The sequence below is a fragment of the Pygoscelis adeliae genome, unplaced genomic scaffold (genome assembly GCF_000699105.1).
Source record: "Pygoscelis adeliae isolate BGI_AS28 unplaced genomic scaffold, ASM69910v1 Scaffold38, whole genome shotgun sequence".
NCBI lineage: Eukaryota > Metazoa > Chordata > Aves > Sphenisciformes > Spheniscidae > Pygoscelis > Pygoscelis adeliae.
In genome coordinates this window covers 19,112,584-19,126,693 of record NW_008825614.1, presented here as the reverse complement: position 1 = coordinate 19,126,693, position 14,110 = coordinate 19,112,584, and the positions used below count along the sequence as shown (strand labels likewise).

General features: G+C 39.9%; 1 long non-coding RNA gene across 1 annotated transcript; it reads right to left on the bottom strand.

The window, feature by feature from the left end:
* Nucleotides 1-5,519: 5,519 nt before the first annotated feature.
* On the bottom strand, nucleotides 5,520-12,876 carry LOC103924455. Its single transcript, XR_663986.1, has 3 exons — nucleotides 12,785-12,876; nucleotides 9,315-9,393; nucleotides 5,520-5,564 (listed from the first exon to the last, which is right to left on the bottom strand). It is a non-coding gene; the product is annotated as an uncharacterized LOC103924455 (long non-coding RNA).
* Between the last annotated feature and the right edge of the window lie 1,234 nt (nucleotides 12,877-14,110).

Genomic DNA, 14,110 nt, shown 5'->3' with positions numbered 1-14,110 from the left:
CTAATTCCCAGGGTTAATTCATTAAAACAGAAAAAGAAAAAGAAGAATTTGCTTCCTTAGTTCATATTGTTACTAAATAATGCATTTTAAAAAATCAAAATTTAGTTTTCTCCTCTTTTGAATGCACTATTTCTCCCACTTAGCGAGTTCTGTTGTTTCAGAACACGATTTGCTCCACTGGAGTGGTAGGATTTCATACAGGCATACCCATGCTAACTTTGCACTCTACCTCTCCAATACCCATGGCAGTACAGAACTCAGCCCAGAATAAATATTTGAGCATGTTGTATCTCAGACCAGTTTTACTGTCTGCTCTAAACTTAGTGCTACTATTGCTACGCTGATAGAAGCTTCAGTGGGTCTACATGAGCCGTAGTTAGACCTATGACAATGGTTTAGTAAACCTTCATTTTTATTTTTTCTCGAAACTTGTTTTCATCCAGGTACTTAGTTTTTATTGACCAGGTTTTTATTTAATTTTTTTTTTTCTCTGTAATATTGGGGCAGAAACAGAGCACAACTGCACTACAAACCCATATGACATATCTTCTAGAAGACTGTATTCTGTAATTGCTGGTGCCACTGCATCTTGGTGATTTCCTACGCAAGCCTATTAGTTGTCAGTGACACTGCTAGGGAAGAAGCTCCAGAAGAAGGTGGCACAGAGTAGTAATCAGGGAGGACAGGCCAAGGGGGGCTGCTTGGGCAGTGAGGTAGCTCTCTTATTCCTCTACCGTATTTGCTAAGCTAATGCCAGGAAACTAGTTCCTTTGGCATAGACAGTAACCTCCCAAATCCCAAGAGAGCACAGAGAAGCTGCTCCACAGCACCCTGTGCCTGCCAGCCCAGAGAAATGTATGATGGGATATGGGATCATGAGTCCAGGGTGAGAAACCGCAAGGATGTATCATTCGTTGCCACCACCCACAGCATGCCTGCAGATGTGGGACCTGAGAACAGAGTGCTAGTGTGGAGAATGTCAGGAGGCAGAAGCGTGGTAGGCTGCCGTATGTTGGCAAGCGCAAGATTACCTAACCCATGGTTATCATGCAGTGTAGGCAGGTTTTATTAGCAAAGTTCAGACCATGATGTGCTAATTAAAGAAGAGGTTGTCCTAGTTGCTAAGGAAATGAATGCTTTCTGTATTGCTGCTTCTACCCCAGTAAACCATGGTCTCAGCTTTCCCTCCAGTTGCGTTTGCCAGAAAGAGGGGTCAGGGCTTGATATTCTTGCTTCTGTGATTACAGTGCTCCTGTGAGCTGATTTTCAGGTCAAGAGTCATAGGTGGAAGGGGTGCCAGGGAGAAGTGGTTTAAAACACTCCTTTATCAGATACCTGTCTAGTGACAAGCTCCTCTTAAAACTAGCGGTTTCAGGGTATATTATTTTGTTTTCTAAGCTCAGTTCGGCTTCTTCTGGGAAAGATGCAGTCCAGACTAGGAGATTTGCATGTTTTAAAATTGGTCTAACTGTCAGCTCTTCTGGAAGGCAGAGGCTGACTGAGTGTTGGAGCCAGTCCTAGAATGAAGGAGATATAATGGTTTGAATTTATTAGTAAAGAAAGAAGCTGGCTACCACCAGACAGGCATCTTGCTTAGCTTAGTCTCATGAGAAAGCATTCTCTGATTCGTTATTCCTCTACCGTAATATATACTGTGCATAGGCAGCTGCTAGAAACATAAGGATGCATCAACATCAACAGGACTAAAAACTGCATATTGTGAAGTTAATGTGTAAGTGAAAAACTGTCTTCATGGGGTGGTCCATTGCTGGCTGCTAGTCCCACAGCAACTCTGTCATCCTTCATTCTCAGTGTGAGATTTACATCAGTCCCAGCTTGAAACTTAAATGATTGTGTACAGCATCTTCAAAGCATTTTTTTTCTTTCCCCTCTACATCCTCCATGGAAACCCTGCCACCAGCACAACAAACCTCTCTCCTCTGTCACTCTCTGTGGCAATGGTTGTCTGGCTGTAACTTTGTCTCTGTGAGATCCCAGAGCCATGATCCTCCTGTGTCATGGAGATGGGCAACAATAATAAAATTCTCATTAAGAGAAAATTGTCTCTGTCTTTGGGAGACAATAGAGCTCTGCATTAACCTCCAGTTCCCAGTATGCTGGACCACTGTATTTTTTTCTTCTTATGTTTTTATTTCCTGAAGTAATATTCCTCTAGCTGACTATTATACTGGAACACATTCCCTTCATCTGCTCCCCTCCTACCTCAATGCAGACGTTGCAGCATCTGGCATCACCCCTCCCTACCAGCTGGTTCATTGCTGCATTCTCCAGGGAATAAGTTGCCATTTTCCAGACCCTTGAAGTCACAGAGTTCCACTTCTAACTTTCTCTCTGTGAGGACTCTAACCCCAATGCGACGCTTATTTCTCTTTCTCTTAAAAATGCTCCCTCTGCAATCTTATCTGGTCTAATTTTGCATTGCAAACTCTGCAATATCCCTTTACTAATTCAAATGTTTCATCTGCATTGCATTCTGCAGAAAGGGGTTGTGAAACCCTCGTAACACAAAAATCTTTAGCTGAACTTCAAATTGGACTTGACAAATGAGCAGGAATATCTTGCTGCCCCAGATTCACAGCGGAGACTGGGACCTGCCAGAATCTCCTGCTGCCTGCTGGAGGCAGATGTGGACTGTTAGACTTCAAATATTTGGGAGAAAGTTCTGAAAGAAGGAAAGCCAGCAACAGCTGAGCCTAAGTTCTTGCCCTGTGAGTTACTTTGCTTTGGTGTTGTGGTTGTTGATGTGATTGGGGTTTTTTTCGAACAATCTTTCTGTTAATAAAGCTGGAAGCAGAAAGGATGAGACCTTGGTGCTATGATGAAGACAGCATTTTCATTTGCATTTTGGTGGGGGCTTCATCAGTTTACAGGGAGGGACAAAAGCAGCTATGAATATTCTCAGTGTCTGTTTTGTGAAGAATTGTGAGTATCCATGCGGGAGAAACATTCGCTATAATTAGGTATTATTAGTCTCAGTGGTCAATGTTCATCGGAAGTTCATCCTGTCTGACAGTCTTGGTCTGTGATGAAGCCTACTGCTTCAGTCCTTACCAAACTAACAGGAAGCCAAGATAAACAGACATCTCTAAAGACCTTTGCTACATATAAAATGTACCAACCATTTTAAAATATCTTGGAACAATCTGCTTGGCTAAGATGTTAATGCATTTATCAGAGATGCTGACATTTAATAGAGGAATTTACTTTCAGCATGATCTATATTGGATAGTAAAGAGGGCAGGAGTCCTTGAAAGATGCAAAGAGCTCTTAAAAAATTAGGGATTGTTCTCTACACTGTATATATAAATCAAATATATCAGTTCTTGCTTAAATTCTAAGTTCATTTGTACTCAGAGTGGATGTTCATAAAATGCCCGCTCCTTTTTGTAAGAGATCAGATCAGGGATAGGCTCAGCCCTTTTGTCTTAACTTTTACTTTGGTATGTAACATTTGGAGGCTGACTGACTACACCTCTTCAGTGCACAAGCTCAGAGTGGGCAAGAGCCAACATAGCTGTTTTGTCATTCCCATTTAACCTCTATAGGATTATCATTATTTTACTCATTAATGTTCCACTGCCTGTCATCACATTCACTGGTCTCTCTATTCAAGTCAGTTACTGATGGGACAGTTGGGCTCAATAGTTAATTACTTGTCAAATTAATCACTACTTCCACTTGTGAGACACATCTTTAGTGGCATAGAAAGTGTACTGCATTTCCAGGGAGGAGGTTACAAAATTAACTAAAGGTATTTTGAATGTTCCACAAATTGGATGAGATTTGTTGAGCTAGCCATTCAGTGCACTGGGAAATCTGTGGGCTGCAATCCAGAAGATATTTTGTCTTCCCTGCTTCTTTTCCATGATTTTCTCCCAGATTTCATTTTAATTACTTCCTTCAGTTCTCTGAAACAGCAAAATCTCTTTTTCCTTCATCCTTTGCATTTATTTTTGCATAGGTCTCTGGCTCCATTGTCCACTTCCACCTTTTCTTTCACCATCCTGCAATCTCTTCTCCCTGCCATACCCCTCTCTTCCCGCCCCCCACCCCCAATTTTTTTCCCCTCACGTGTTCTTAATGCTTATTTTTATTTGCTCATTTTTGGGGAACTTGCATTCAAAGACCATCTTCTTGCTCAGACACTCCCAACCTCCTCTGGAGGCCAGGTATCTGTCAGTATTCCTAATCCTCCCTGCTTATGGCTGGAGCATTGGCATTTGCTCTCTTTGCTCCAATTGTCATTACCATAGAGGAAGGAGCAACAGTGACTCTTTTACTTACCCTTCTTCCCCTCCCATGTGCTCCTTCTCATCTAGCAATACCCATCAGTTCTGGATGACACATGAAAAAGTCATCAGGTTGGCAATTTTACGTCTTCTAGCGTGCCGTTACCACCAGCATCTTAGGATTTGAGTTCTGAATTAGATACCAAAGATACCAAATGTGTATTAAGATTACATAATGTTCTAATCAGGTTGTGTCTTTTTGCTAAAGGAAAAAATCCTCTTATGGGCATTCCCTATGCTTTTTATAGAATAGCAGTGTAAAAAAAGCTTGCTAATTTTCAGTGCCTACAACAGTATGAGCATTTAAATGTATATATTCCCAGATGAGAACCAGCATTAACAGTGAGTTAAAGATTTTAGACTGTAAATCCCGCCAATGCAAGCCATAAAGAAAAAAAACAAACAAAACCAACCAAGAAATAAGCAGCAAAGTTCTTCAGTGCCTTGTCTGTGCTCCACACAATTGTTCTTTATTCTGGCTACCTTTTACTCCCTCCCACTGCCCAGATGTTTCCACTTGCACCCATGAATTACTGCTTTAACAAATCAAGGGAATCTGGAAACATATGAAGTAAGAAGATCACAAATTTAGAAAAGAGGTTCTTATAACTATAGAAGTACAGAAGTCAGGTTGATTTCTTTTACCCCTCTGAAGAGAACATGTGTCAAACTGGAAAACTAGCTCTGTATCACATACAGATTACTACTTAAGAACTTATTTCCCAAAGCAATGTTTTCACAACACCAGTAGTAGATTCCACCTAACTAGTTCTTCTTTACTACCGCATCTTTTGGTTCTCTCTGAAACAATTACTTATGTGATAATCAGTTAGACTGTTGAATTCTTTTTTTCAAATAAAGGGACTGGTAAGCATAGGGGAACAGAGCCGATTCCTGCCAAAACTGGTGGAGACATTCAGTGCCTGATGAGACATACCTCACGTGTATTTTCAGTGGAGACCCTGCAATTCTAGGAGATGATTCTGCATCACTCATTCACCGAGTCTCACAGTTCAGAACACAGTGAGACCCTTATTTTGTGTGTATGTGAATATGAGAAGATTTTAAAGAATTTATGGATCTGTCTACTTGGGAGGGGGGGTTGTTTTGACTGTGGCTTTAAGAAAGGTGGTGACTTTAGTTGTATGAAATGTGAACAGCACTGTATGAAATTACTTGTCTCTCACCCAGAACTACTAAGAGAAATACCTTTAGGTAGCATGTCTTGATAGAGAAAAATGTAGTAAGCTTTTCCTAGAATTAAAAAAAAAAGCATTTAAGTGTACAAATATATGTAGCGATCCTACCTAATAAACTCTAATAACAATAAATGGTTCATGCACATATGATTTCCACTCGCCTTCTGTATTGTCCCAGATTGGGTCACTTTCCAGCATTCCAAATCTCTTAGGAAGCTGCCTTTTTTGTTTGTTTGTTTGTTTGTTTGTTTGTCAAAACCTACCAAAGAGGTGAACAGGACACACCCATTTTTATAATTAAATCAGAGGGGGTTTCTGGTATACATGTAAGTCCCAGTTCTGCAAAGCAGAGCCAGCTCAACACTTCTCACAACATATGCAAAATGCAATGTTTCTGCCTCAAAGCAGAGGGACTAAGGATGGGGCTGCTGTTGCTATGGGGAAGGAATTGGAGGGAGACAGGCTGTAGACCATGTGAAAAGTGTCCACCTCCAGCAACTCCGAGAGGGTGGGTAGTATGTTGCTGGACACAGCACTGCTGGAGAAGCCGCCGAAACCCAGCAGTGGACATCACACCAGACATCCTGCCTGTTCTCTGGGTGGCGACAGCTGCAGTCACAGCAGCCAACCTGGTTTTCCACAGCCCTGGCATAGACAAAGCAGCCTGCTGGACCACAGCCTACCTGGTCCACACCTGGGGCTGGTCTGCTGCAAAGGTTTATATATTCCTATAAAGCCTTCTTTATTTCTCTGGGAAAACTGGCAGCATGCAGTGTTTATCATGTCTGTATAGCTTTTTCAGAGTTGAGGTCTCAGCACCCATAGTCTTTGGTGACTCACTGAGGCTAGAGATGGGATCTTCAATCTTGTCCCAAAGAGTCTTAGACCTCCACTGAGCCACAGCACTTGCAACAAGCTCTGGAAAATTCCTGAGCTCCTGCAGCTTGACATCACAAAAGCATGTAAACATAAGGAACCTATCTGAGATAATTTGCAGTGACTGCTAAAATTCACTTGTAATTTCCTCTCCCTCTGAGTCCCGTTTACGTGGACTCATGTTACATGGCATGTTCAGAATCCTATCTAATTTCCATTTGTTTGGGGCATAGTTTTTAACATGTATGCCAGTTAGAAGCTATGTAATTTTTCTCATTAATAGCCTTAACCAGTCAAAGAGACATTTGTGCCCACTTTTCCACCAGTTACATTCCAGCCTGGTGTACTGCTGTGTTCATTTCACCTGAATTTTAGAAGTATAAGATGCAACTCTTTGGTTCCTGCCTCTTTGCTCACCAGCCCCTCCAAGTCCACTCTGTAGTATAATTTATGGTGTCTGGTTTGCTTTGACACTGCCGTCCCCCAGGTTTAAATAGCCAATGTACTGCTGATGTGATTCATCAGGAACTAATGTCTAGGTCTCAGGAAAGCAATAGGTTTGAGCAGCAGTACTGGAGGCAGAGCTGGTAACAGCCATAGTAGCTACAGGAAGAGACTAAGGAATGAAGTGTGCACTCTACCCATCTGCAGAATGGTTTGCTCTACTACCCAGCTTAGCCTTCTCAGGCTGACAACATTGCGCAAGCTCCCCAGGGAATTGTTGTGATTGTTTGCCCTCAAGTAGTGCTGAGAGTCATTTGGGATTTTGACACTCAAGTTGGCAGTCTGGTGTTGAAGAATGGATCCGTCAGAAATATGGTAAGGTTTCAGCACTGTCTGCCGACACCTGCCAGCTGAAGATTTGGTGCTCAGTACCCAGGAGGCAGATGAAGTTTTGAAAGCTGAAGATGGAAATTTCTTTTTTCTCTTTCCTGCTCAGAGAGGAGTAGGTGTGAATTTAAACTGTTGGGAACAGGATATTTTTAGTATTGTATTTCTTAGTAATTTCGATTAACTACTTGTCCTCCTGCATTTACTCTTCCCACTTCATCCAATTTACAAAATAAGTCCCTATCTTTCTGTCCCTGGTGAAATGACACACACCTAATAGAAGCAAGCATATTGCTTTCAGACTCCTAGAGTTAGCAGCCTGCTAAGAAGAAGTTGACACATCGTTTTGAGATAACCATCTTCAGTCTCCAGAGAAAGGCAGATGCCCCAGGGTCTGCTAACATTCTCTTCTGAGTTTTAAACTTCTGTTTGCAAAAATAAGGGAAGAAGAAGGTATCAAAAAAGAAAAGGTATCTATATGTTTGCATCAAAATTAATTTGCAAATACAGAGTTGTGGGGCTACTGACCTTGTGTGATCCTGTCACTCAAGGGATGTTAATCAGTCCAATATATGGTAAGATTCTAGGGTAGAAAGTGTCACTTTCTCACTAGACTTGGTGTGGAACTGCACAACTACCCTGTGGACAGGTCTACTTAAATTTTCTTCAAAGGATGCCTTTGAAGTAGCATGTTAAGCATCAGTTATATCAGGGATGTACACTGTGCTGAAACTCCATTGCACTGAATATCTGAGGCATAATTGTGAAGTCTTAAGCTCTCTGGCCAACCCAAACATTTTGCGACAAATGGCTTCAAGCATGTCCTTCTTCTGAGGCTATTCTTTGCAGCAGACGAAACTGAAAATTAATATTTTCCCAAAGGCTACCTCCTTTCCTAGCAGAAGGAACATAGGTCTAGAAAATCAACTGAAACATAACATTAATTCAGCTGGTGTAATTCCTCTTTCAAATCAGCCTTCTAATGTCTTAAGACAGTATGCTCTGCTCGCAGCTCTGCTGGATTTGATATTTTGTCACCTGAAGTTAGTTATATGGACATTCTGCTACAAGTTACTGCACGAAGGGTAGGCCACAACTTTCTTTGTTCTGAGTCTAAATCTGCTCAACAGTAGTGAGAGAGATTATCAAAAGAATCGTGTGCACCTGATTACTAGTATATAAAACAATTGATCTACTGAGGTAATGGGGCAGATGGACGGAAATCAAGCAATGACAGCTGTATCTTCTAGCACCCAATTTGTCATGCAGGTGTCACTTGCATCTCAGCCTTTACCATGTGTATGCTGGTGGATAGGATTGTCTTCCTGTTCATGCCCTGTTAGACTGATGCTGTCAAAATATTCTTCAAAAAATGTGATTCATTAGTGCCCCAGTTTCTTCAAAAATTCTCAAAAGGGAGAGTACCTGTTGTGAGTATTATTTCAGGGAGCAAACACCAAATCTGATGGCAGAATCCTATTCTAACTGTACCCATTGTACAAAAACAAATGGTTTGGGGTGTCAAAACATTGAGACCTTCAATGGCATAAAAGACATCTAGGCATCGGACATGTTATTTGTGCCTATTAGGGTTTTTTTTAATAAATGTCATCACTAGAAAGAAACTAGGAAAAAAGCTTCCTGTTCATATAAGCACTTGTGAGCAATGCAGCCAGTACAAGCTTGAAGCAACAAAAACTTCATTAAGACTCCATCTTCTCCATCCTTTTTCTGTAATATCTAGCCTTACACACAAAAACTACATCAATAGAACATCGCTGTGGTTGAAAACTCAAGTACACGAAGTTAGGAAATGACAACTGAACTTTCATATGCAAACAAAATTTGATACCCCTTTTTTTCAGATTATGATACAATTCCTAACTATGTGATCACAGAGTGATTACTACCAGACCTTTACTTTATTTGATGTGCAAAAAGGTCAGGTGCAGACTTCACGGCACTCTTTAGTACCCTCATCTCTCTTAGCAACACCTGATTTCTTCATCCAGACAATCCTGGTTTTCATCTTGTATCCCAACTCCCCATCAAATCTCTTCTGTTCTCTTTCTGTCTCCTGTGGAAGAAATAAACTCACTATTGTTAATTCCAGTATCCATCCCTATCTGGGCTTGAGTAGAGAGGGGTAACCGGTTTGGAAAAACTCAGTTTTGCTCCTGCAGTGGTGGATAGAAAAGAAGAAGAAAAAAGAAATTTAAAAAAATCATTTTCTGTCAGGGATCAACAGATGCAAAGCCTGGTAACAATTCAAAGGAGAGCGAGCTTTCATAGCTGCTGTGTTAGACTAGTCAAGGAAGGAGAAGAGGTCTGAGCTTACTTTATGGGTATAGATTCTTTAAGGATGCAGCTCTTCCCTTTTATCAACTCTCTACTAAGCACATATGGATTTTTAAAGGCTTACATAAGTAAAATCCATTTTTTTTTATGCTCACATGCTGGTGGCATTGTCCCCTAGCAGAATTCTGAGAGGATTTCTTAATCCATCGCTAGTTTTGAGGCTCCAGTTGCTGGCCACCCAGTAATATATGGCCCACCACCTCTCAAACTTGTCACAGATTATCCTGCAGAAAGAGGATTTGCAACTAGTCCTTCCTTTCAATGAGCTAATTGATAAAAACAGGGTAAGACTCCTTCCTATATTACAGCCTAGTAATTGCCATAGCTAAGCTACCACTGTATTTGGCATATAAAGCCCATTCTCAAGGAGTGGTATCTTTTTCACCTTGATCTGGGAGAAGGTAAGGAAATACAGTACCTCCTGCTGATGATCACTTGTCTTGGCTGCATCTATTTTGCGTTTGGTTATGCTGAGTGGAAGAAGGTGGGAAAAAGTTTCAAAAAGCCATTGGCATCAAGTCTGGTACTGGAAAAATCTCTCAAGCTATTCCCTCTCATTGGAACTGCTGTAATATCAAGCTGGCATAGAAACAATAAGGCAGCACACTTGGAAATATTGTCAATGCGGGCAAAGGGCACCATGCCAGTGTAATTTCCAATTCCAGCACTGAGATCTTGTGTGTTGATTGGAGAAGTGATGTTTAAAATTATTTTTCCTCTCTGTAGATGAAATTTGTCTTTTAACTGACTTAAACACATGCTGATTTCATTGGAAACTTTGCTTGGTCTGGTCATTTCTTTTAGGTGCTGCAGGAACTGTGAATTCTGATGCCACCCACGGTAGTAAAAGCTTATTCTTTTCCTCAGTACACAATCTGATACAGACTGCAATTTTAGAGTAAGTAGCAATGCCAGCACCTGTGTGGCTGCCAAGCTCAGAAATGCAAGTACACACAGAGAGTGTAAAATACCTATTGAATTGGTTGGGCTTTCTTGTTGCTGGATTCCTTCAATGTCACCTTCAGACTTTGAAGGACTGTCCTTTTTCTGGGTCTGGCTTTGTCTGCTTGGCCTCTGGTATGTCTGACAGCTTTAGTTGCACCCAACAATCAATGGAAAAAACCCTACTGTGTCAAGATACAGCCTGAATCACAAAATGTTGAAGTGTTAAAGTACTTATCTGAAAAAGAGGTGTTTAATGTTGACAGGTTCATTGCCACTAGTATTGGTCTTGCCTTGTTGCTTGACCTGTAACATCAGCTTGCCTGTAACTGCTGTTGAGACTGAGGAGGATTATCCTTTTGTTACTGACAGTTTCACTGCTGAGATGGGGTGACCTTTCCTATTCTTTTGCCAACATAGCAAGTCCAGATCACAGCTCACAACTTCTCAGATGCCAGCAAGAACATAGAAACTTTCTTTGGCATTGACAGTCTTGGCCAGAGAGCTGGATGCATCTCACAGTTGCATCTCAGCCCCAGCAAAGGAACATTTTATTTTATTCACAGTACACTTCTGAGATACACAACCACTTGTGGCCACTAAATGAGTTCATGTTTGTATGCTTGGCTGTTCGGACTATGCTCCCTGTTTATATTCAGAAGCATGTACATGTATTTCCATTGTGCTTTTGTCTGACAAGGACATGAAAGTGGACTTTCTTCTGTCAATTTTGTTAAACTGCCAGAAAAGATTCATATTGGGCAGTCTTACTGTTGTGATGGCCAAAAAGCAAGTAAGCCTGAGTCATCAGACAGGATCTGGGTTTTATTTTACCCTTCCTTCATTGGATAGTAGCAGCTATAATGCATTTCTGCTTTCTAGAGAAATCCTCTAGAAAATGTCTAAAAGCATAGCCCTCATTGGGAAAAAATATGGAAGTTCTAGGATCTGACTGAGAATTATGGTCATTTATTTTTGGCCAAAAATATTCCTATTTGACTCATTAGGTAGTGATTCTTATAACTAAGTTTGGGGTAATTTCCTTCCCCACAGTGCCTATTTTTAATTCAGGTATTTTTTTATACAGATTCTAAAGGCCTGACCATTGATACAAAACTTAAAATTATTTTAACAAGTCTTGATATCATGCATTAACTTGTAATAGGATCTATGTTTTTATCATTCATCTGTCCATTTTAATTTTGTTTACATTTTATATTTACACTTAATCTTTAGTCCTGTATAGATTTTTTTGGTCAGACTTAACAAGAGTTTTAATATAAAATCAGCATAAATGTGACAAAGGCCAGACGTGTTACTACTGACACTCTGACTGCCTAAGGAAGCAATCCAAGCATTCATATGGCACCCTCCAAACCTGCCTAACCCAGTGAGTTAGGGACATCGGAGCTGACAGATGATGCTGGCCATAAAGGACATTGCTTGGACTGCATGGAACTTGATGGACATCTTAACATTGTTTACTTAATCATTATTAGCCTTACTGTTGTTCGTTGTCTGAAGAGGATATTTGACTGTGGGAATCACTCATGTCACAGGTATTCTCCGAGTTCATATAACTGGCAGTTATTCCTACTTTCTGGCAGAAACACTCTGTTAATGACTGAACGAGCCTTCCCGCTCTCTTAAAGAAGACACAATTCTTCAGCTACTGTAAGGCCAGTTTTCCTTCTAATTAGCATCCTGGCTCTGGGGAGGCCTGTATCGGTAACACTTTCAGAAGTTAATGAAGCTATTCTGAAAACAATTAAACCTTCCATGTCTAAGACAGGTGCTTCTAATGGAAACAAAAGGTCTTGTTTTGATCAGGTAGAGTATCCTCTTTTTCACCAGAGTAGTGAAAGGTGTCCTTAGATGAATTAAAATCTAAATGTGTAAGGCTAAGAGGGGAGGAGTGATACTTCCTGTGCTCTAATACTTCTAGAAAGGATAGCAGATATTAATTATACAGGTCTACATTTCATTTAAGGCTTTTCATAGTCTTATTTAGCATTCATACTGCAGGGCAATAAATGGAGAAGTATAACAAAAGAAACAGAGTAACAAGAGAGAGACACTATATCCGCTATTTGCTTGGGAGTGAGGTGAAGCAAATAGAAACAATTACTAAAAAAGAACTTCATAAAAGTGTGTGTGTATGTATATATGTGTATATATATTTTCCCAGAACACAGACTGGGACATAAAGGATAATTTCGATTGAATACCACTGAAATCAGTGCAGTTGCTCCACTGACTTCAACATACCTTGATTTAGGCTAAAGAGTACCTGGGTCAGTTTCACCTTCATAGACAGTAAAGTTTAAAATTATTTTAAAGTTTGTCCAATGGTGCTTTTCTTTCCCAGAAGATTCTGTAAAGGGAATGATACATGTTAATACAGAACAGTTACGCTACTGTACATTATCCAGAATTTGACTGCAAACAGCATAGGTGTGAAGATTCCTTTGTAAAAAAAAAAGAAACTTCAAACACAGCACTTGTTACTTTTTGTTTAGGATGCAGTTATGCATTACTAAGAGCTCTGGAAACATTGGCATTGATTTTATGGAATATGAAATAAAGTCTTTTCTGAATTATATGTCATATTAGCAAAACAGTAATCAACTATTTCTATAAGTATAAATACAGGATTGATGTGACCATGGTAGGTCCAAACTTAAAGAAGTACTATCAACCTGAAATCAGATTAACTTCATAAAATTAAAGTTGCACCATATTTATTCTGCATATCTTCACTTGTTTTTATGGGTTTAAAAGCACTATTCCTTAAAAAAGACCAAACAAACAAAAAAAAAAAATCCCCAACTATTCTCTAAATGACTGAGTCAGAACAAATGGAAAGTAGTAACTGGCAGCAATGAGAAAAAAAATCTACAGAAAGTTCTGTCAGAGATATAAAGTAAACAAATAGGAAAATACCCCTTTCCTTCAAGTTTTCTTTGATATAGGGCATAATACTATCTAAGAATCTAGTATGGATGTTTACCTTTTTGTGTCTAGAAGTACAACTGAATTCTGGGAGAAACCTATATGAAAATCAAAATAAGTTAACACAGAACAGTCAGTTTGTTGTCTGAAATCTATTTTGGCATAAAAGAGAAATAATTTCTATTTTAATAATTTCCTTTGCATTATGAAATTTTTAGGTTTTCATGACGTTTTCTAGTTATTTAAAGGCATTCAGTTTACCAGTCTTTATTTTTTTTCCAGTTCCTATAACCCCAGAGAATCTGAATCTTGCTCTGACTTTCTTGGGTTTTGTTGATTTTTCTTTTTTCTGTTACGTGCACAGGAAAATCTCCATTAAATTTTAATTTACTGCCCATTGTGGACAGCATATGTAACAGAGCTTCCACTTTACACTCAAGAACTGGGGATTTATTTTTCCAGAGTAGATTAAATTTCACTTATTTCTTGTCTGAAAGCCTTTTCCTACTACAAAAGATGTTAGGAAGCAGTAGTCCTGTATTGATTGCAGTGGCAGATGAGAACAAGAATCTCAAGGGTTAGGACTTGTTTCAGACTTTTGATCCTGCTCTTCATGCTCTGATACTACCAACAGTTGTGCAA